This window comes from Lepidochelys kempii, chromosome 2, assembly GCF_965140265.1.
Source record: "Lepidochelys kempii isolate rLepKem1 chromosome 2, rLepKem1.hap2, whole genome shotgun sequence".
Lineage (NCBI taxonomy): Eukaryota > Metazoa > Chordata > Testudines > Cheloniidae > Lepidochelys > Lepidochelys kempii.
In genome coordinates this window covers 256,791,947-256,815,568 of record NC_133257.1, presented here as the reverse complement: position 1 = coordinate 256,815,568, position 23,622 = coordinate 256,791,947, and positions in this window count along the sequence as shown.

Below are 23,622 nucleotides of genomic sequence, written 5' to 3'. Positions count from 1 at the left end.
GCAATGCTGCATATTCAGCTGAACCACCTAAATATGCTCATGCCTAAATGGAGTCACTGCACCATCTTATAGCTGAAACCCTTTGCCCTTCTTCACCCCATTCCTTCCTAGCTGTTAGCTCTCCTCTTTTGTTATTGGGCCCTGTTCCTACTAATGAATCTATCTGGGCAGATACCTGCACCTGTGTGAACCCCTGATGAAGTCAATGGGCTCCACATGAACTCAAATTTCCCTCCCAGGAAGATACAATTTCAGGGTCAAGGTCTTAGGCTGTAAGCACTCAAGGTAAATGTGGAGTGGTTAGAGTCCCTTGTCCTCATCATTTACCAGAGAGGACCAAGATGTGTTGCAGCAGGGAGCTTAATAAATATAGGAACTTCCAGGTCAGGGAGTGCTCTAGCTGCTACTTAAGGCCTGGCTCTTTGTGTTTATGTTCTGACACTATATCATGTAAGATATGTCTCAAAATCGCGGGCCATCTGTGGCCCGCAAACCTCCCCAATGTGGCCAGCTGGGCTCAGCAGTTTTGGGGCTGGGTCTCTCCCTTGGCCCCACCTGCCGCCCTCAGGTGCTCCCCCCAGGCGATTTACATGGCCCGGGGCCCTGGCAGTGCAGCAGAGGTGAGAGGCATCTGTCTGCTCACTCCACGTCTGCCAGCTACTCCCTGCGGCCCCGGGGCATGGCGGGGCTGTGCCTCCATGCGCTGCCCCTGCGGCCAATGGGAAGCTGTGGGGGCAGTGCCTGGGGGCAGCAGCGCGTGGAGGCCCCTGGCTCGCCCCACCTTGGAGCCCCAGGTATGTGTTGCACCCCCGACCCCCTCCCAGAGCCTGCACCCCCACCCCCTTCCCACACACCCCCTCCCATCCCCAAACTCTCTCCCAGACCCTGCACCCCCTCCCACACCCCACCTCCCACTCCCAAACTCCCTCCCAGAGCCTGCGCCCCCTTGTGACAGATTTATGTTACCAATCTGCCTGGGGCTTCAAGTGATCAAGCTGAGGCTGCAGGATTTTTACGGGAGGAGATGAAGGAGTACACCAAGTGACTAAGTTTAAAGCTTTATTAACCAAATAATAGCAGTGAGTGCTGGGCACACCCCACGTCACTCAGAGGGAGGAAGAAAGCATTAGTGCTCGAGCCCTAACCCACTTTCATACTTACACATGCACAACCCAAGGCTGGCCAAGCCGGAGTGTAATATAAGAAGAAGAGGGGGAAGGGTAGACGAGAGTTCTGCCCTGTGCACAGGTCGTCTAGGGTCCGCTGTAAATCTCCATCTTGCTTCAGCTCTCAGGAGGGTTTTAAGCCCTGGGTTCTTCTGAGGGTGTTTAATCCAGGGGCCCCCGTCCCCCATGCTCTCTGTACCAGTCCGAACCAGCCTTCTGCAGCTTTTTTGGCTTCTCCAAAACACACCAGTTTCAGGGTTGCAAGACTGTTGTGTTCCCACTCACTGGCCTTCACAATTTTATTAGTTTTCCAACCCTTTCAGTTCTGTCTGGCTCAGTTTTTTTTTTTCCTCACAGCTGGCCAGGGTTGGGATACAGGCTTCCGGCTGTTTGGCAGTAGAGAGCCTGTTTGTGCACGCTGGCCTTGGGTTGCAGTTTTGTTCCTTATTTTGGGGCCTCGCTGGATCATTATGTTAACCAGTTCCTTTTTCCCTTCCTCCCCCTTCGGCCTCTTGTAACCTGCAAAGGAATCTTCCATTGCACACTCACACCTTTAACCCTTCCCAAGATACTTCCCAGTGCATATAGAAGCGTTAGCAATGTACAGCGCTGGTACTTACCCAGGGGACCCCATGGGAGCGGGAGCATTTTATTGTGACACCCTCCCCACACACAGCCCCCAAACTCCCTCCCAGATCCTGCATACCCCCTCCCCCTATACCTCTCCTGCCCCCAACTCCCTACAAGAGCCTGCAACCCCACCCCCAGTCCCAGCCCAGAGCCTGCACCTCAGACCCCTCCCCCACCCAAACTCCCTCCCAGAGCCCAACCTCTCACCCCTTCTGCACCCCAATCCCCTACCCCAGGCCTCCTTCCCCACCCAAACTCCCTCCCAAAGCCTTAGGCAGGTGAGGGGGCGGAGTTTTTTGGGGGGGCGGGTTCTGGGCAGCATGAGTAACATTATTGGCCTGCTGGGAGGATTTAAGGACTGGCACTGGCCCTAAGGTAAATTGAGTTTGAGACCCCTGCACTACATGATCTTGGGAGTGAGTGAATTCCTTTCCCCAAAGAAGGAGTAAAGGAAAGAAAAGAGCCCCACCAGACTGCTAGAGTAGTGAGTGAGTGGGGAAACTGGGGCGGAGACTTTGAAAGCTGCAGCAGGAAGGAGGCACAGCCATGGAACCAATAGCATAAATGGCTCTGTTACAGAAGTTTGATTTTTGGCAACTCAGGCAGCTGGCCTTGCTGGACCCAGAGATTTGAGCAATTCTAGATGGCTTCTGATTTAACAGAGAGAACACAAGAATACCAGGTAAACGCCCTGATATTTGCCCGGGAAGCTGCTGCTGTGGACATCCTCTGTGCCCTATCCCTCACTGATGAGGAAAGAGAGAATTCACTCAAGTGAGTTTTTGGTGCCCTTTTCATAGGCAGTCAGAATGCTGTATACAAGAGAGTTAAATTTAACAGGCGGTTATGACGCTATGAGCCTATCAGGGCCCACTAGCGGAGGGCCCACAGTAACGTAATTCATATCAGGCCTGACACAGGCACTACCCCCAACGCAGTCTTGCCATAAGACGTATCTGGAAGGTGTCACGTAAGGGATCATTTGTAAACTGTGGATATGCTGAACACCAAAATCCCTGTGCGATACATGTCTGGGTTGTGTATAAGGAGTTATATGTGCGTAGTGGAAATGTGTTCTTAAAGTGTGTCTGGGAGGCAGTGTACACATCGAGCCCACCTTACACAAGGGAATGTGGCTTCCCCTGTCTGACTATCTTGTTTACAGGCAGAAGACAATGAAAGTATATTTACATACAGTAGAACCCCGTTTAGCTGACCCGCCATTATCCAGTTCTCTGCGTTAACCAGACAACTGGCACACACTGGTCCAGAAGGAGGCAATCTCTTCTGTGGCCTCTAGATGGCACTGCAGCCTTGCACTTTCCTATTCTCCAATGTATCTGGATTTTTGATTATCTGATCTGGCCCCTAGTCCCCATTTGATGGGATAAATGAGGTTCTGCTGTAAAAGTAAGCAAAGCTATCAAGCTAACAAGCAGCAGCTTAGTGAGCATGCCAGAGGATAGAATCTGCACCACTGGAATCCTTCCTGGCTCTTGAGGCAGAGCAATGGAGTTTGAGTAATATAAGAGAAGCAAAAAGACATTTTAGTTATCCGAGTAACAGCCGTGTTAGTCTGTATTCACAAAAAGAAAAGGAGTACTTGTGGCACCTTAGAGACTAACCAATTTATTTGAGCATGAGCTTTCGTGAGCTACAGCTCACTTCACGAAAGCTCATGCTCAAATAAATTGGTTAGTCTCTAAGGTGCCACAAGTACTCCTTTTCATTTTAGTTATCCATCACTTAGCGGACATAAAAAACAAAGGAGAATCCACTTCCATACAACATTGACAGGACTGAAATGACCTTCACAGGGCTGATGGCCTGCTTGTGAAAGGACAGCAAATTTTTAACCCCATGATACTTCAGAAAAAGAGGATCTGGGTCCTACAGGTACTCTCTCAGGAAGTGAGGACCCTCCACAGGAAACTCCACATGCAAGAAGTGAGAATGTCAGTCTGGAAGCCTGATCAGACCCTCTCAAAGACTTGATCTTTAGAATAATGCTCAGGACTATTTAAATGGAAGTGATAAGGGCTCACCGTAGTGTAAATAGTTTTAAAGAATTTCACGTTTATTTTGAATGTTTGTGGTAAACACATCGGTTTATAATTTAATTTTAATCTATTATTGTCAAGAAAGGGAGATGTGGAGTGATCATATAGTTTTTCCTCTTCAACAGTTACCAGAAAAGCCCATAAGAACAGCCATACTGGGTCAGACAAAAGGACCATCTAGCCCAGTATCCTGTCTTCCGACAGCAGCCAGTGCCAGGTGCCCCAGAGGGAATGAACAGAACAGGTGATCACCAAGTGATCCATCCTCTGTCACCCATTTCCAGATTCTGGCAAACAAAGGCTAGGGACACCATCCCTGCCCACCCTGGCTAATAGCCATTGATGGACCTATCCTCCATCAATTTATCTAGTTCTTTTTTTTAATCCTGTTATGGTCTTGGACTTCACAACCTCCTCTGGCAAGGGGTTCTACAAGTTGACTGTGTGTTGTATGAAAAAATACTTCCTTTTATCTGTTTTAAACTACTGCCTATTCATTTCATTTGGTAGCCCCTAGTTCTTGTGTTATGAGAAGGAGTAAATAACACTTCCTTATTTACTTTCTCCACACCAGTCATGATTTTATAGACCTCTATCATATCCCCCTTTACTCGTCTCTTTTCCAAACTGAAAAATCCCAGTCTTATTAATATCTCCTCATACAGCAGCTGTTCTATGTCCCAAATAATTTTGTTGCCCTTTTCTGAACCCTTTCCAAGTCCAATATATCTTTTTTCAGATGGAGCGACCACATCTGCACGCAGTATTCAAGATGTAGGGATACCATGGATTTATATAGAGGCAATATGGTATTTTCTGTCTTCTTATATATCCGTTTCTTAATGATTCCCAACATTCTGTTCGGTTTTTTTGACTGTTGCTGTACGTTAAGTGAATGTTTTCAGAGAACTATCCACAATGGCTCCAAGACTACTTTCTTGAGTGGTAACAGCTAATTTAGACCCCATCATTTTATATATATATTTGGGATTATGTTTTCCAATGCATTGCAGCAGGGACCTTAATAGACATAAGAACTTCCTGGACAGGGAGATCTCTAGTTGACACTTAAGGCATGGCTCTTTGTTTTTATGTCTTTGCACTACAGTAGGGATGGTGTCTTTCTGTTGGTCCTATGAAGTGTTCGGCTTCTTATTTCAAGAAGTCAGATCATTCAGTGAAATCATGCTCTAAAGTGTGCTGCTGAGTTGGACCCCAGTTGCCCTCACAGCCATTCCAGCAAGGGTTACTCCAGGAAACATGCTGGAGCACATTCAGGGACAGCTGGGAAAGCAACAGCTGGAAAAGGAGAACTGACCTGAGGAGAGAAGGCACATTGGAGATCATTGTAGGGAGAAGGAAAATAAAGTAACTATGGCCCTGATTCTGCTGTCAGATCTGATTTCAGCATCTGGGTCCCTTTTTGAACAGTACCCTGCACCCATATGACACTTGATAATAGTAACAATGCCTAAGTATATGGGAGAAAGAGTAGAGAAATGCAGGAGTGAAGTGCCAGGGCGAAGAATAAAGATGCTATAGAAATCAGATAGGAAAGGGGGCAGGAGTGATTTTTTTTTTATTTTAATTTCCTGTAGATGTTTAAAGCACCAATCTTAGGTCCCAGTGCAGCCAAGCACGTCATCATATTTTGCCTGATCCTGTTCCCATTGAAGTCAATAAGCATTACAATTAATTAAGAATTAAAACCCAAGAAGAAAAAAGCTGATGATTCACATAAAAATAGTTAAAAACTAACTTCATTCCAGTACATTTATTTTAATGTTAAAGATGCTGGAAGGAAGGGCATGTTAGATTGTAATGAAAATTGTAGAAATGAGAGTGTGGAATAAATGAAAATTATTTCATTATCTTGTGTTTGCCTCCATTCTTGGTGGTGGTCTTCTCATTAGCTGGGCCTCAAAGGCATCACCATATTTGACTATTTCTGCAAAAAGCAAATTTTCCCATTGTGATGGAGAATCTGCTATTTTTAAATGATAAAAGGCAAAGGAAGATCTATTTTAATTTTTTTCTGTAAAGTATGCAGCAGCGCAGGGACCAGAAAACTTTTATTGAGCCCTCTGCCTCATGCACAGGAAGTGACCTCAGGGATAAAAGTGAGGCAAAAATCCTCAGGCTGAGAGCACAGAACTTAAAGCCCAGGGGAAGTGGGCTAAGGCAGCTTCTCAACCGGGGGTCCACGGCCCCTTGGGGGTACGTGAGGCCTTTCAGGGGGGCTGCAGAGCCCCGCAGCTGAAACCCGGTGCGCCGAACCCCAGCACTGAAGCCGGGAGCAGCGTGGGGCTGAAGCTGGTGCCCTGAGCCCCAGCACTGAAGTGCTGTGGGGCTGAAACTAGCGGCTCCCCTGCCCCAGCCAGAAGCGGTGCGGGGCTGAAGCTGGTGTGTGTGCCCCCCCGGCAACTAGGGTGACAAGGTGTCCTGTTTTTGACTGGAACACATGGTCGAAAAGGGACCCTGGAGACTCTGGTCAGACCACTGACTGGACTGTTAAAAGTCCGGTCGGCATTGCTGCGGGGCTAAGGCAGGCTAGTCCCTACCTGTCCTGGAGCACCACGCTGCACCCCGGAAGCGGCCATCAGGTCCAGCTCCTAGGTGGGGAGGCCATGGGGCTCCACACACTGCCCGAGCACAGGCTTCGCATTCCCATTGGCTGGTTTCTGGCCAATGGGAGCAGTGCCTGTGGGCGATAGCAGCATGCACCACTGAGCCTCCTGCTGCCCCCGCACAGGAGCCAGCCTTGCGGGCTGCTTCCAGGGCGCAGCGCAGAACCAGGACAGGCAGGCAGCCTGCCTTAGCTCCCCTGCTGCGCCGCTGACTGGGAGCTGCCTGAGGTAAGCCTGTGCCCCAACCCCAAGCCCTTGCCCCAGCCCTGAGACTCCCCAAACCTGGAGCCACCGCCTGCACCCCAGAGCCTGCACCCCCAGGCCAGAGCCCGCACCCCCAGCCCAGAGCCCGCAACCCCCTGCACCCCAACCTCCTGCCCCATCCCAGAGCCCCCTCCCACACCCTGAACCCATCATCCTCAGCCCCACACCAGAGCCCTCACCCCCACCCCCACCTGCACCCCAACCGCCCTCCCGCACTCTAAATCCTTCAGCCCCCACCCCCCAGCCTGGAGCCCCCTCCTGCACTCCAAACCCCTCATCCCTGAACCCACCCCAGAGCCAGCACCCTCAACCAGCACCCTCACCCCCTCCCACACCCCAACTTCCTTCCCCCAGCCCGGACCCCCCCTCCCACACCCTGAACCCCTCATTTATGGCCCCATCCCAGAGACCGCACCCCTGTTTAGAGCCCTCACCTCCTCCCACACCCCAACCCCCTGCCCAAGCCCAGTTAAAAAGAGCGAGGATGGGGCAGATAGAGCCACTGAGGGTGGGGAAATGTAGTGAGTGGGGGGCAGGACCTCGGGGAAGGGGCGGGGATAGGGTGTGCAGTTTTGTGCAATTAGAAAGTTGGCAACCCCAACCCCTACCCCAGCCAGGAGCGGCACAGGGCTGAAGCTGGCGGCCCACCCGCCCCAGCCAGGAGCAGCATGGAGGTGAAGCTGGCACCCCCAAGCCCCCGAAGCCGGGAGTGATATGGGGCTGAAGCTGGCAAACCTCCCCCTCCCAAGCCAGGAGCAGCGGGGGGCTCAAGCCGGGAGCCCCAGAGCCACCCCCACCCCCCTGCTGAACTTGGGAGCTGCACTGGGAGCCCTCCATGCCCGTACATAGCCCCTAGCTACTCCCTTCCTGCACCCTGGGCTACTCCCCTGCCTGCACACAGCCCCTAGCTACCTCTCTGCCTGCACCCTGAGCTATTCCCCTCACTTCACACAGCCCCTAAATACTCCCTCCCTGCACCCTGAGTGGTTTTCAAACTTTTTGAACTGAGTCCCCTCTTTGGGTTATATTTTTTGGTTGCATCCCCACACAGCCCAGACAGGCTATGTGGCCTCCTGAGTGAGTCAGGGGGTGGAGGTGGCGCTCCCTCCTGGACCCTGCTGTGCAGAGCCTGCTTGAGCTTCACCAGCCGTTGTGCCCCCCTAAAATAGAAGTAAAACTATGCCTATGCCCAAGGATTCCCCACCCCCCAGCCCAAAGCCCACAGTGCCCCTCTTCCCCCCAACCCCTGCCAGGCCCTGGTGTTTTTATAGCACGTTGAGTGGAGCCTCAGCAAGAAAAAGTTAAGAACCCCTGGACTAAGCAGTTTTAAAGCCACCTTTGCACCCTCCCAATCCTGGGCTGCTTCAGTGGTGGGAGTGGCCCCCAACATATCTTAGACAACCCTGTGGGCTGATCTAAGCCTTGGTCTACACTAGGAGTTGAGGTTGAATTTAGCAGCATTAAATTGATTTAACCCTGCACCCGTCCACACGACGAAGCCCTTTTTTTCTACTTCAAGTGTTCTTAAAATTGATTTCCTTACTCCATCCCCGACAAGGGGATTAGCACTGAAATCAGCCTTGCCGGGTCAAATTTGGGGTACTGTGGACACAACTAGACGGTATTGGCTTCCGGGAGCTATCCCAGAATACTCCATTGTGACCGCTCTGGACAGCACTCTCAACTCAGATGCACTGGCCAGATAGACAGGAAAAGGCCCGCGAACTTTTGAATTTCAATTTCCTGTTTGGCCAGCATGGCAAGCTGCAGGTGAACATGCAGAGCTCATCAGCAGAGGTGACCATGATGGAGTCCCAGAATTGCAAAAGAGCTCCAGCATGGACCAAACGGGAGGTGCGGGATCTAATCGCTTTATAGGGAGAGGAATCCGTGCTATCAGAACTACATTCCAGTTTTCAAAATGCCAAAACATTTGTCAAAATCTCCCAGGGCATGAAGGACAGAGGCCATAACAGGGACCCAAAGCAGTGCCGCATGAAACTCAAGGAGCTGAGGCAAGCCTACCAAAAAAACAGAGAGGCGAACGGCTGCTCAAGGTCAGAGCCCCAGACATGCCACTTCTATGATGAGCTGCATGCCATTTTAAGGGGTTCAGCCACCACTACCCCAGCCATGTTGTTTGACTCCTTCAATGGAGATGGAGGCAACACGGAAGCAGGTTTTGGGGATGAGGAAGATGCTGATGAGGTTGTAGATAGCTCACAGCAAGCAAGCAGAGAAACAAGTTTTCCTGACAGCCAGGAACTGTTTCTCACCCTGGACCTGGAGCCAGTACCCCCCGAACCCACCCAAGGCTGCCTCCCAGACCCGCCAGGTGGAGAAGGGACCTCTAGTGAGTGTAACTTTTAAAATACTATACATGGTTTAAAAGCAAGCATGTTTAATGATTAATTTGCCCTGGCATTCACAGCTCTCCTGGATGTACTCCCAAAGCCTTTGCAAAGATTTCTGGGGAGGGCAGCCTTATTCCGTCCACCATGGTAGGACACTTTACCACTCCAGGCCAGTAGCACGTACTCGGGAATCATTGTAGAACAAAGCATTGCAATGTATGTTTGCTGGCATTCAAACAACATCCGTTCTTTATCTCTCAGTGTTATCCTCAGGAGAGTGATATCATTCATGGTCACCTGGTTGAAATAGGGTGCTTTTCTTAAGGGGACATTCAGAGGTGCCCATTCCTGCTGGGCTATTTGCCTGTAGCTGAACAGAAATGTTCCCCGCTGTTAGCCACAGGGAGGGGGGAGGGATGAGGGGCTAGCCACGCACTGGGGAGAGGCAAAATGCGACCTTGGAATGAAAGCACATGAACTATGTATGTAATGTTAACAGCAAGGTTTACCGTGAAAGAGTGTAGCCACTGTGCTAGAAAATGTGTCTTTTTAAATACCACTGTCCCTTTTTTTTTCTCCACCAGATGCATGTGTTTCAAGGATCACAAGATCTTCTCCTTCCCAGAGGCTAGCGAAGATTAGAAGGTGAAAAAAATGCTCCCGCAATTAAATGTTCTCTGAGCTCATGCTGTCCTCCCACATTGCCAGAGCACAGACGAATGCGTGGAGGCAGACAATGTCAGAGTGCGGGAAAGCACAAAGACCGGGAGGAGAGGTGGCGGGCTGAAGAGAGGGCTGAAACTGAAAGGTGGCGGCAGCATGATGAGAGGAGGCAGGATTCAATGCTGAGGCTGCTGGAGGATCAAACTAATATGCTCCAGCGTATGGTTGAGCTGCAGGAAAGGCAGCAGGAGCACAGACCGCTGCTACAGCCCCGTGTAACCAACTGCCCTCCTCCCAAGTTCCATAGCCTCCTCACCCAGATGCCCAAGAACGCGGTTCCATAGCCTCTGGCCACCCAGCCACTCCACCCCAGAGGATTGGCCAAGCAACAGAAGGCTGGCATTCAATAAGTTTTAAAGTTTTAAACTTTTAAAGTGCTGTGTGGCCTTGTTCTTCCCTCCTCCATCACCCCTCCTGGTGCTTCTCTCCTCCACCACCCCTCCTGGGCTACCTTGGTACTTATCCCCCTATTTGTGTGATGAATTAATAAAGAATGCATGAATGTGAAGCAACAATAACTTCATTGCTTCTGCAAGCGGTGATCGAAGGGAGGAGGGGAGGGTGGTTAGCTTACAGGGAAGTAGAGTGAACCAAGGGCTGGGGGAGTTTCATCAAGGAGAAACAAACAGAATTTTCACAACCGTAGCCTGTCCAGTCATGAAACTGGTTTTCAAAGCTTCTCTGACACGCACCGCACCCTCCTGTGCTCTTCTAACCACCCTGGTGTCTGGCTTTGCATAACCAGCAGCCGGCGATTTGCTTCAACCTCCCACCCCGCCATAAATGTCTCCCCCTTGTCACAGATATTGTGGAGCGCACAGCAAGCAGTAATAACAGTAGGAATATTGGTTTCACTGAGGTCTAACTGAGTCAGTAAACTGCGCCAGCGTGCTTTTAAACGTCCAAATGCACATTCTACCACCATTCTGCACTTGCTCAGCCTGTAATTGAACAGCTCCTGACTACTGTCCAGGCTGCCATGGCATTAAGGGGTAGGCTGAGTCCCCAAGGATAACTATAGGCATTTCAACATCTCCAATGCTTATTTTCTGGTCTGGGAATCAAGTCCCTTCCTGCAGCTGTTCAAACAGACCAGAGTTCCTGAAGATGCGAGCGTCATGTACCTTTCCCGGCCATCCCACATTGTGAAACGTCCCTTGTGATCCAACAGTGCTTGCAGCACTATTGAAAAGTACCCCTTGCAGTTTATGTACTCGCCGGCTTGGGTGCTCCGGTGCCAAGACAGGGATATGGGTTCCGTCTATGGCCCCACCACAGTTAGGGAATCCCATTGCAGCAAAGCCATCCACTATGACCTGCACATTTCTTAGGGTCACTACCCTTGATATCAACAGATCTTTGATAGCATTGGCTACTTGCATCACAGCAGCCCCCACAGTACATTTGCCCACTCCAAATTGATTCCCGACTGACCGGTAGCTGTCTGGCATTGCAAGCTTCCACAGGGCTATTGCCACTCACTTATCAACTGTGAGGGCTGCTCTCATCTTGGTATTCTTGCGCCTCAGGGCAGGGGAAAGCAAGTCACAAAGTTCCATGAAAGTGCCCTTACACATGCGAAAGTTTCACAGCCACTGGGAATCGTCCCAGACCTGCAACACTGTGTGGTCCCACCAATCTGTGCTTGTTTCCTGAGCCCAGAATCAGCGTCCCACCACATGAACCTGCCCCATTAGTACCGTGATGCTCACATTGCCAGGGCCCGTGCTTTGAGAGAAGTCTGTGTCCATGTCCTCATCACTCTCGTCACTATGCTGACGTTACCTACTCGCCCGGTTTCGCTCTGCCAGGTTCTGGTGCTGCATATACCGCTGGATGATGCATGTGGTGTTTAATGTGCTCCTAATAGCCAAAGTGATCTGAGCGGGCTCCATGCTTGCCGTGGTATGGCATCTGCACAGAAAAAAGGCGCGGAACGATTGTCTGCCGTTGCTCTGACGGAGGGAGGGGCGACTGATGACATGGCTTACAGGGTTGGCTTACAGGGAATTAAAAACAACAAAGGGGGTGGCTTTGCGAGAAACAGAATGGCCCCCTCAAGGATAGAACTCAAAACCTCAAGGATAGAACTCAAAACTGGGTTTAGCAGGCCGTTGATTTCACGGAGGGAGGGAGGAGAAAATGAATACAAAACAAATCTGGTCTATTTCTTGTTTTGATCCACTTCATCTATCTTTATACATCTTGCTGGCAGCAGACTGTGCAGTACAACTGCTAGCCATCGTCATCTCCTGGGTGCTCGGCAGAAGACGATGCAGTATAACTGCTGGCCATTGTCTTCTGCTGGCTGCTGATTAAAAGACAGTGCACTGCCGGTAGGACTGAATCATCATGAGACAAAACTTAAATGACCTGGCTGAGTCACTCGCATGTTTGCCCAGGCGCCCCTGACCTTATCGAGGTCAGTTAAAAGAGCACCAGGACTACGTCGACGACGGCTACCCATCATACTGCACTGTCTGCTGCCAAAAGGCAATAAACTGCTGCTGTGTAGCAATGCAGTACCACATCTGCCAGCACCCAGGAGACATACAGTGACAGTTAGCTGAGCGGGCTCCATGCTTGCCGTGGTATAGCGTCTGCACAGGTAACTCAAGAAAAAAAGGCGCAAAACGATTGTCTGCCATTGCTTTCATGGAAGGAGGGCGGGAAGGGGGGCCTGACGATATGTACTCAGAACCACCTGCGACAATGTTTTAGACCCATCGGGCATTGGGATTTCGACCCAGAATTCAAATGGTCGGCGGAGACTGTGGGAACTGTGGGATAGCTACCCACAGTGCAACGCTCCGGAAGTCGATGGTTGCCTCAGCACTGTGGACAAACTCAGCTGACTACATGCACTTAGAGCATTTGTGTGGGGACACACATAAGCGACTGTATAAAAACGCTTTCTACAAAACCAACTTCTATAAATTCGACCTAATTTCTTAGTGTAGACATACCCTAAGGTACAGCTGCTTCTCTGGGCTGCCATGCAGGCTGTATTGCCACTTGGAATCCTTGTAATGCTGTGGTGCCATCCCTAATACGTCATTTTCATCTCCAGGCCTGCTCCCCAGCATGCCGCCTACAGCATGGCTTGCAAGGGGATCCTCACAGGACAGCATATGGTTATCTTCCACAGTGTCTGCACCAGGGGGACTGCTCCTTTGGCTACAATTGGATAGTTTAGGACCCCCTCTACATTGCTCCAGTGTGCAGAGGCTGGAGTAAGGGGATCTTTGTTCTACCAGCTGCTGAGGGTAAGTGTGTAGGGGTTCTTTATCTGGAGGAAGGGGCAAAGGTTATGCAGAAGGTTCTGGGGAGGGGAGGGCTGTGTAAAGAGGTAGGAAGTAGCAGTGTCTATGCTTGTTTGGAAGTGTGTGTGTGTGTGTGTTAGTGTTAAGGGTGCACACCATTCCAAGGTTTCTAACCCTATTGCTCACTGGTCTGGAGTCCTGACATTCACACCCCCAGCCATCAATCAGGAGATACTGGACTTTCTTAGGGACACAGTGAAATCAACTAGGATGGGCCTCAAATTGAATAATTTAAAATGATCACTAGACTTTTTCTTTTAAGGTAAGTGCTATTATAGATTATGTGCAAATCTCTGTGGGTGTGTGTATGCAGTACTGCCAAGACCAAGCATTAAAAAATCATCTGTCTCGACTTGAAAAATGATTAATAGATTCCAAGGCCAGAAGAGAACATTGTGATCATCTAGTCTGACCTTCTGTGTAACACAGGCTATAGAACTTCCCCAAATAATTACTGGAGCATATCTATTTTTTTTAAAAAATAATCTTGATTTAAAAATTGTCAGTGATGGAGAATCTACCACAATCCTTGGTAAATTGTTATTTATGAGATTTTTAAAAATAAGAAATACTGAGTTCTTTTATTTCCCTTCTGGTTTTGAAGTCTTTAGGGTTCACATTTTCAATGTCCACAATTATGAAGACTATACACTTTTTTCAAAGGAAAGCTGAAACTTACATATAATCACATGAATCCAGGAACTGCGGCTTTAAGTAAAGTATTACATATTATGAACGTATGAGGGACGTAAAAGTCGATAAGAAGAGGTTCTATAAATACATTAGGAGAAAGTCAAAGCCAAAGGAAAGTGTAGACTCACTACTAAGCAGAGAAGGATTACTCCCAGAAGACTGAGGTATTTAATAACTCTTTTGCTTCAGTCTTCACTAAAAAAGGTTAATTATGACCAGATGCTTAACACATTGAATATTAACAACAATGGGAAAGCACCTTAAGCCAGAAGGGGGTGGGTGGGGGAGGTTGATGACCACTAGGAGGCACTGTATGAAGAATACTGAAGCATACCTTTAGCGAGTGCTGGAGATGGTGTACATCAGTGATACTCAGACCTCAGTGGTTAAGGAGCCAAATTAGCAATCAGCATTACCCAAAAGAACCACAGAAGTTTGAATTAATTGTTTCATTTACTATAAGTATTATATATTCAAATTTAAACAGTATGACATGGGAAATATTTTGTGTGTGTGTGTGTGTATGGAACTTGATGACCATATTTTTGTCAAAGTGGATGGAGGAAGAGGATGGAAAACTCCAGCTGTTCTATAGAAATGACTGTAACACCCAGATCATACACTACTAAGATAGACTTTGGGGAATGCAACAGAAACTGTCGGCATGAAATTGATGAATGAAATGGAAACTCCACATGAAGAAAAAGGAAGCAAAATTTAAGGTCTCTACGGGACTACTCTAATTCTTGCATGCTCCACGCTCCCAGGGAAGTGTGTTCAGTGAATGCAGGGCAATTGCACAGAACTCACTTCTAGACATTCAGAGTAGTGAATTCATGAACACAACTAGTTGAGAGTGCTGTTTAGCACCAGCTAGTACACTTGGTCACTTGATGCTATTTGGTATCTAAACACTTTAAAAGCACCTAAGAAAAGTATTTTTAAAAGGGTCCATCCCTTCAAATTGAAATGCTGACACTGGCATAGTGCTTCATGGTTTGAAAACAGCCAGTATGCATCTAGTCCAACCCCCTGCTCAACGCAGGACCAACCCCAACTAAATAATCCCAGCCAGAGCTTTGTCAAGCCAGGCCTTAAAAACCACTAAGGATGGAAATTCTGCCACCTCCCTAGGTAACCGATTCCAGTGCTTCACCATCTTCCTAGTGAAATAGTTTTTCCTAAGATCCAACCTAGACCCCCCCGCATTGCAACTTGAGACCATTGCTTCTTGTTCTGTCATCTGCCACCACTGAGAACAGCCTAGCTCCATCCTCTTTGGAACCCCCCTTCAGTTAGTTGAAGGTTGTTATCAAATCCCCCCTCACTCTTCTCTTCTGCAGATTAAATAAGCCCACTTCCTTCACCCTCTTCTCATAAGTCATGTGCCCAAGCCCCTAATCACTTTCATTGCCCTCTGCTGGACTCCAATTTGTCCACATCCTTTCTGTAGTCGGGGGCCCAAAACTGGATGCAGTACTCCAGATGTGGCCTCACCAGTGCCGAATAGAGGGGAATAATCACTTTCCTCGATCTGCTGACAACGCTCCTACTAATGCAGCCCAATATGCCATTAGCCTTCTTGACATCAAGGGCACACTGTTTACTCATATCCAGCTTCTCATTCACTGTAATCCCCATGTCCTTTTCTGCAGAACTGCCGCTTAGCCAGTCATTCCCCAGCCTGTAGCAGTGCATGGGATTCTTCCATACTAAGTGCAGGACTCTGCACTTGTCCTTGTTGAACCTCATCAGATTTCTTTTGGCCCAGTCCTCCAATTTATCTAGGTCACTCTGGACCCTATCCCTACCCTCCAGCATATCTACCTCTCTTCCCAGTTTAGTGTCATCCGCAAATTTGCTGAGGGTGAAATCCATCCCATCATCCAGATCATTAATGAAGATGTTGAACAAAACCAGCCCCAGGATCAACCCCTGGGGCATTCCAGTTGATACCGGTTGCCAACTAGACACTGAGCCGTTGATCACTACCCGTTAAGCCTGACGATCTAGCCAGCTTTCTATCCACCTTATAGTCCATTCATCCAATCCATACTTCTTTAACTTGCTGGCAAGAATACTGTGGGAGACCATATCAAAAGCTTTGCTAAAGTCAATATATCACGTCACTGCTTTCCCCATATCACCAGAGCCAGTTATCTCATCATAGAAGGCAATCAGATTGGTCAGGCCAAGACTTGCCCGTGGTAAGGAGCAAATAAGAGGAAGCTAACAAGGAAGAAGGGGAAATTTATTTCAGTGTGGGTTTTATATTTACTTTGCAACAGGTCTTTGACATGTAAAGCATCATCAGCCATTTTCAATCCAAGGCCCAGAGAGTGAAACCACATGTGAATGAGAAGACAGCAAGTTAAGAAGGAATCTCGGAGGGTGAAAAACTAAGATGGAGAGATCTGAGACACAGAGTTGCAGGACAACCAGATGTGACGATTACATAGATGTTCATGACTTCATCCTCACAGCACCCCTTTGCGGTAGGAAAACCCTATTATTTCCATTCTACCGTGGGAACTGAGACAACAAGTGATTAAGCAACTTGCTCAAGATCACCCACAGAGAATATGGCAAAGCCAGGGATTGAATCTATATCTCCTGAGTCCCAGCCTAAAGGCTTAATAAGAACATAAGAATGGCCATACTGGATCAGGCCAAAGGTCCATCTAGCGCAGTATACTGTCTTCCAACAGTGGCCAATGCCAGGTACCCCAGAAGGAATGAACAGAACAGGTAATCATCAAGTGATCCATCCCCTGTTGCCCATTTCCAGCTTCTGGCAAACAGAGGCTAGGGACACCATCCCTGCCCAACCTTGCTAATAGCCATTGATGGACCTATCCTCCATGAATTTATCTAGTTCTTTTTTGAGCCCTGTTATAGTCTTGGCCTTCACAATATCCTCTTGCAAAGAGTTCCACAGGTTGACTGTGCATTGTGTGAAGAAATACTTTTCTTTTTGTTTGTTTTAAACTTGCTGCCTATTAATTTCATTTGGTGACCCCTAGTTCTTGTGTTATGAGAATATTTGTGCCATTCAGATGCTTCAAACTGATTGGATGCATGAACACAGAATTACCTAAGAACTGAAGTAAATTATCAAAGTACTTTTTTCATAGCCTTTTTGAGGGAGAAACATAAAAACCGATCAAATCTGAGGTAAATTTTGACCCACAGTAAGAGGAGCTGAAACTGAAACAAGCCTGATGCTAAGGAAAAGACCTCCATTTTTCTCTCCTGTCTCCTTTGACAGTCCTGAAGTGGCACAGGGAACACAGCAGAAATATGGACAATCTGTTATATTTTAACCCTTCCATTATGGCATTGTTTCCATTCACCCTAATAATTATGGTTTTGATCACAAACTAGTAGCAATTTCCAATTACTCAGCAAAACATGCCTTGTGTTTTGAGAACCACCTAGTCATCAGGTATCCATCTTGTCAGCAGACAGTAAGATATTGTTTGTGGAGGTGGGACATCTCTCAGTATAGCACAGCATGACACACTAACCCTATCCTTTTAAAATGCAGCCAAGTATTGGCAATCCACAACTGGACTTACTTAGATGATGGTCACTTTTTGATTCCCCTAGTGTAATAGCATCTCTTTTCACCCATTGCTTGGATGCAAGGCTAATAATCATCTTCCTTTCCAGCTGATGGAATGTTGCTGGAGGCAAGCTATTTTGTGGGGTCTTTGGGGAAAAGGGTTAAATACATCCTGCTTTAATAATGTGAGCTCTACTGTACATATCACGACACTGAACATTTTCTTCACACTTGGGCACATTAGTTCACTCAGGCACTCCCTGCCCATCAATCCTTGCCTTAAATTAGATCAGTCCATTTTAATATTATATCTCAGGGTTTGATTGAACAAATAAATCCAGGCATTATAGTATTTCTCCACAGATCTTTGAAAGATTCTGCATTAGTAGGGCATACCTAATTAAAAAAGAGAAACTGAAAACTGATACAGATGCATCCTGACATATCAGCTAAGTTTATGTCAGGGTTCCACTGCACATGGAAATCAAACAGGCAGATGAAAGGAGAAATAGAACCCTAGTTGTCCATGGGGCAAGGAATTGAATTCCACTAGGAATTTTATGCAGCTTTTTACGCAATCTAGCCCTATAGTTGTAGTTGCCATTTTGTTGCATTCTCACACTATTAAAAAATTAGTTGCATGACAGTGATATTATGATCTGATATCCTTTATCTGTCCTGTACAACCTTCTGTTTCCTGATCCTTTTTTGTTAGTGCTCAGCTGAAGATGTCGTCATCTGAGCAGTCCCACTGGGTTTAGGAGCCTCTATTGACATTTAGTTCTATTGACCCAGCAAACTTAAGGAACCAAGCAATTCTCTAGAGCAGTGATTCTCAGCATTTTTTGGTCAGTGACCAAAAACAGGGCTACAAAATCATCCCATGAACCCACCATCTTTCACAATCCTTTGTGGCCATGTCAAAAGAAGAAACAATGGGAAGGTTTTCGTTCATACTGCTTGTGTGTGGGAAGGTTGCTGGCAGTGGGTTAGTTCTGCTGTAGGGTAAACACTGGTATATTTGATTGTAAGCTTTTCAAGGGAGTGACTGTCCATTACTCTGTGTTTGTCAGGGGTGAAAGTCAGGTGGTACGGGCCAGTACACCGTACCGGTAAAAAGTGGCCACTGGTACTGGCTCGTACCGCTGACTTTAAAGCACTGCCAGGTCAGCGCTTTAACTTTGCTTCCCCTTTTGCGCCTCCCCAGCTGGCGGCCCTGCCAGGTCCCTACGACGTTAAAGTGCTGCCATGGCAAAGCAACCCTGCTTAAAGCCTCTGGTTTTGCTTCTGTCCACTGTGAACAGTTTGAGTCCCTCCCTCATCCACAACAGAGCACACAGGTTCGGAGTTAGGACCTCATCCTTCAAAGATTTACTCAAACATACTCAAATTTATGCATTCTGAGTAGTTTCACTAAAATCACTGAGACTACTCAGAGCGAGTAAAGTTAAACATACATACATTTTTGTAGGATTGGGGCATTGGTATCTAAAATTGACTGCTTCCTGGGGTCTGCTTTGTTGGCAACTCAAACATAATAGCTCAGTTTAAACTTCTGTGTAGTTCTGCTCTTCTGGATCTTCCTATTGTTTACCTGCAGGACATACTCTGGCTCAAAGAAACATGACCACTCCTTTGTTTCTTTGCAGTTCATCTTTGTTTTAAAGACAAGGAGGATTTGTGGCACCTTAGAGACTAACACATTTATTTGAGCATAAGCTTTCATGAGCTACAGCTCACTTCATGCATCCGATTTTTCCTTTTCTTTTTGCAGATACAGACTAACACGGCGGCTACTCTGAAACCTTTGTTTTAAAGGTAATTGCTGCGACAAGAAGCAATATTTTCTTTAGCCAGTAGAGGGAGATGTTGGCTTGACATAGAATTGTTCATAATTATTGCATCACACCTACTACTAGAGGAAGATACTTAAACAGTTTCTGTTTTGAGGTGATAGCAAACTTCATGTGAAACCTTGTCACTTAGGCCCACAATAAAAGTAAGTTATGTGTTGTGCTTCACTGAATAGTTAATGATTCATAATCTATATGAATTATCAGTCTGTGTTTGCCCGTTAGAGCTATCTGACCATTTTTCATCAAAAATGAATTTTGAAGAAAATGTTTTTCTCAAAACCAAAAAAAGTGAAGAATAATTTCATTGTCAAAGAATTTTCCAGTTTTTCATTGCAAAATCAGAAACCAAAGTCCATTTTTAAAATTCAGAAACACTTTCTAATACCCCAAATGTTTTTCAAAAGCCAAATATTTTTCAATTTTTGGATTTCAGGTTTTCCTTTAAGAAATATTAGTTTGAAATTTAGAAAAAAAATCTAAATTTTCCATGAAAAATAATTTTCATATTTGCAGCACCATTGCTGCTTTCTGGTGATCCTTTTAGAATAGCTCTGATTGCTTAGGAAAACACAGGGGCACATTTTTGGAGAAAAGGGGGAGAAGGAAGGTAGGCAGCAATTGATCCATTGGCTCCCCTAACCATACACATTTTGCTTATGTCAGCTGCTTGTTTTGAATATGTTAACGTGTCCAAAACTTGCCACCATGTTTCCCTTAAAAAGAAAGTTTTTAGGGTGGCAGAAAATGTCTTTTTATTTTGTCTAATTTGTTTTGTTTATCTGATTTTTCCACTTTTTAAGTGGTTTCAGTTAACATTGTTTTATTATTTATTTGTTTGAGTTGCTGTCGTGCCTAGGAGACATTGTCATGGACCAGGACCCCATTGTGCTAGGCATTGTACAAACACAGAACAAAAAGGTGGTCTCTGCCCCAGTCACTTTACAATGTAAGTAGAGCTAAGTCTAAGTAACTAAAGTCTAAGTTGCCTTCAGTTATTCTCTTTCATTAACAGTATTATGACTGAATATTCTGTATGTGCTGAAGTAATGTTCAGAAGGGAAGACAGTTAAAAGGAAACACTCAAATAGCATGCACCTTTTTATAGGGAAAGTTTATGAAACACATAGGGAACATGATCTATGGGATGGGACCCTGGACTTGGGAGACTTGGTTCTGTTCTCAGCTCCACCACTGACTGTTTCCCTTGCACCTTTTATTCATCTTGGCTATTTACAAGTAAAATAAGTAAATATTTGACTTTAGTGTTTCCTATCTATTTGGGTTAGTCGGAACAAAAGAGCTCATTTCATTATCAAAAATAAACAAATATTATTATTTGGGTGGGATGGGAGTAATTTCCCAATTTTTAAAGAAAAATGAATTGAAGGTTAGCTCTTTTCTGCTTGCTCCCAGCATTTCACCTGAGGTATTGTAACACCACATTTTTTGCTTTCCACAGGAAAAGTGGTAGATGAATTTAACATTTGTAGCAGTGCGGCTCAAAAAAGCCTTGCTCTGGTATAAGGAACCAGATTCACTCTGAAGGCAAATAAAAGAGAAGGACAATCAACTCATTGCTGGGGGGATGAAGTTAGTGTGTGCATGTAAAATGCTAGTAGGCAAACGTCACTCCCCTTAAATTTAGCATCACAGCTAGCTACATCCACAATCCAGCATTTCCCATTGACTAAGGTTGCCAGTTCCATCCTTATTTGCTTCATTGTGTTACAAAATGCATGTAAAACTGTATAAGTGCATCCTCTTAACTGCAATGTATACATGTCATTGACATTATTTTTAGCAATAATTTGTCACGTATGATCCTGAATGAGTTTCCACTAAGATGGAGTCTCACCGGAGATCCCATGTGATTGTTGCTGAGAAGGAGGGAGGTTGTGGAAGTTGCAGATGGGGAGCAAGAATACTGAGCGATAGGAGTAGAGCAGTTTCCAGGAGAGACATTCATTTGGAGCAGGAACTGGAGGCAGCAGTGGTATCCTGGTGGCTGAGCGGATGCTTGAGTAAATGAGTGTTGTGGATGAGAGCTGGGATGGGGTGAAATATGAAGGAGGTCAAGTGGGACTCATTGGATGGGAGGTGGGGCAGGGTACAGGCTCAGCCGGGTGGAACTAGTGTTGGGTATTGTTGAGATTACAGGAAAAGGTGGGTCACTTTGAAGCAGGATCTGGGGGGTGGAAGGCAGAGTGAAGATTGGGTGGATAATTGGAGTTGGGGAGCAGCAGCCTATGGGAAACAGAAGCTGGGATGAGTAGCGATGTGGGGGGCTGAGCAGTGAGGAGGCTAAAATATGAGAGGGTGGTCCAGAGACCTCCTGTCTGAAATCACAGTTACAATTTCCTGAATGTCCAGACACAAAGATTTTATGTACCCCCCCCACCCCGTATAATAAGAGGCAGCTCAGACAGGCTTCCAGAGGCAAATTCTGTTTTGTTAAAGCACCAAAAAATATGTACCAAAGCTATAGGAATCTCAAATGCACACATGTAATTTTCAGCACAAATACGTATCACAATGATCAAAAAAGCCAGCATCAGCACAACAATGCTACATCCCAGACCAAAGCAGGGCATTAGCCAGTGCAGAAAGGCAGTGATGCCTAGTGGCTAGAGAACTGGACTGAGATTCAGAAGACCTGGGTTCCATTCCCAGCTCTGCCACTGGCCTGCTTGGTGACCTTGGGCAAGTCATTTAGCTTCCCTGTTCCTTAGGTCCCCATCTGTAAAATGGGTATAATGATTCGTCCATTGTAAAGTGCTTTGCACTCTATGAAAAGTACTAGATGTTGTCATTCCCTACTCTGTAGGAAAGAGCAATAAACCCTCCTGGCCTGGCCTGACACCTTATTGTGGTTCCTCATGAACATGGGATAAAATCTTTAAAAGCGTCTAAATCCCATTTTCAGAAGGGACTTAGACACTTAGGAGCCTAAATTCCATTGACTTTCAATCAGGGCATGTCTGTGTGGGAAAGTTATACCAGTATGGTGAGAATTTAAATGGTCATTGTTCTACCAATAAAGTATATCTCCCTGTGTGGATGCTCTTGTGCCCTTTTTCTGATTTATCTTTACGTTGCTTTGGAAGAGGGCTAAGCTAAGATGAAAAAAGCCACTCTTATTCTGAAATAAGAGTGTCCACTGCCCCCTGACATTCCAAGTCTATGTGCCCAACCCAGTCCTCTCTCCCCTACCAGGTTGATCAAGACCCTCCTCACTCCCCATGTGTTCCAATCAAATTCCTCCTCTCCCTGCACAGGGACCCCTCAATCCCATCTTCCTGCTTAAAGCTGCACAATGATTCATTTCTCTCCCCCATCCCCTCTTCTCCCTAACAGCTGCTCCACTATTCTCTCCTCTCCTTCATCCCACCTATCCCTTCCGTTATGCTGCACCATTCCCTCCTCTCCCCATCCCATCTTCCCACTCAGAGCTCCTCCACCATTCATTCCTATCCTCCATCCCATCTTCCCTCTCACAGCTGCTCCACCATTCCCTCCTTGCCTCCATCCTGTCTTCCTGTTCACACCTGCTCCACCATTAAATTCTCGCATACCTTATCATCTTCCCCCTCAGTGCTGCTCCGCCATTCACTCCTCTCTCCTGTTCCATCTTCCCGTTCACAGCTCTCCTCCATCCCACCTTCCCTCTTACTGATGCTTGACCATATTCTCCTCTCTCCAGTCCCATGTTCCCTCTCACAGCTGCTGCACATTTCACTCCACTTCCCATCCCATCTTCCCCCTCACAGCTGCTCCGCAATTCACTTCTCTCCTCCACCCCACCTTCCCTCTCACTGCTCCTCCATCATTCATAGAATCATACAATCATGGAATATCAGGGTTGGAAGGGATCTCAGGAGGTCATCTAGTCCAACCCCCTGCTCAAAGCAGGACTGATCCCCAATTAAATCATCCCAGCCAGGGCTTTGTCAAGCCTGACCTTAAAAACTTCTAAGGAAGGAGATTCCACCACCTCCCTAGATAACGCATTCCAGCGTTTCACCACCCTCCTAGAGAAAAAGTTTTTCCTAATATCCAACCTATATCTCCCCCACTGCAACTTGAGACCATTACTCCTTGTTCTGTCATTTGCTACCACTGAGAACAGTTTAGAGCCGTCCTCTTTGGAACCCCCTTTCGGGTAGTTGAAAGCAGCTATCAAATCCCCCCCCCTCATTCTTCTCTTCCGTAGACTAAACATCCCCAGTTCCCTCAGCCTCTCCTCATAACTCATGTGTTCCAGTCCCCTAATCATTTTTGTTGCCCTTCGCTGGACTCTTTCCAATTTTTCCACATCCTTCTTGTAATGTGGGGCCCAAAACTGGACATGGTACTCCAGATGA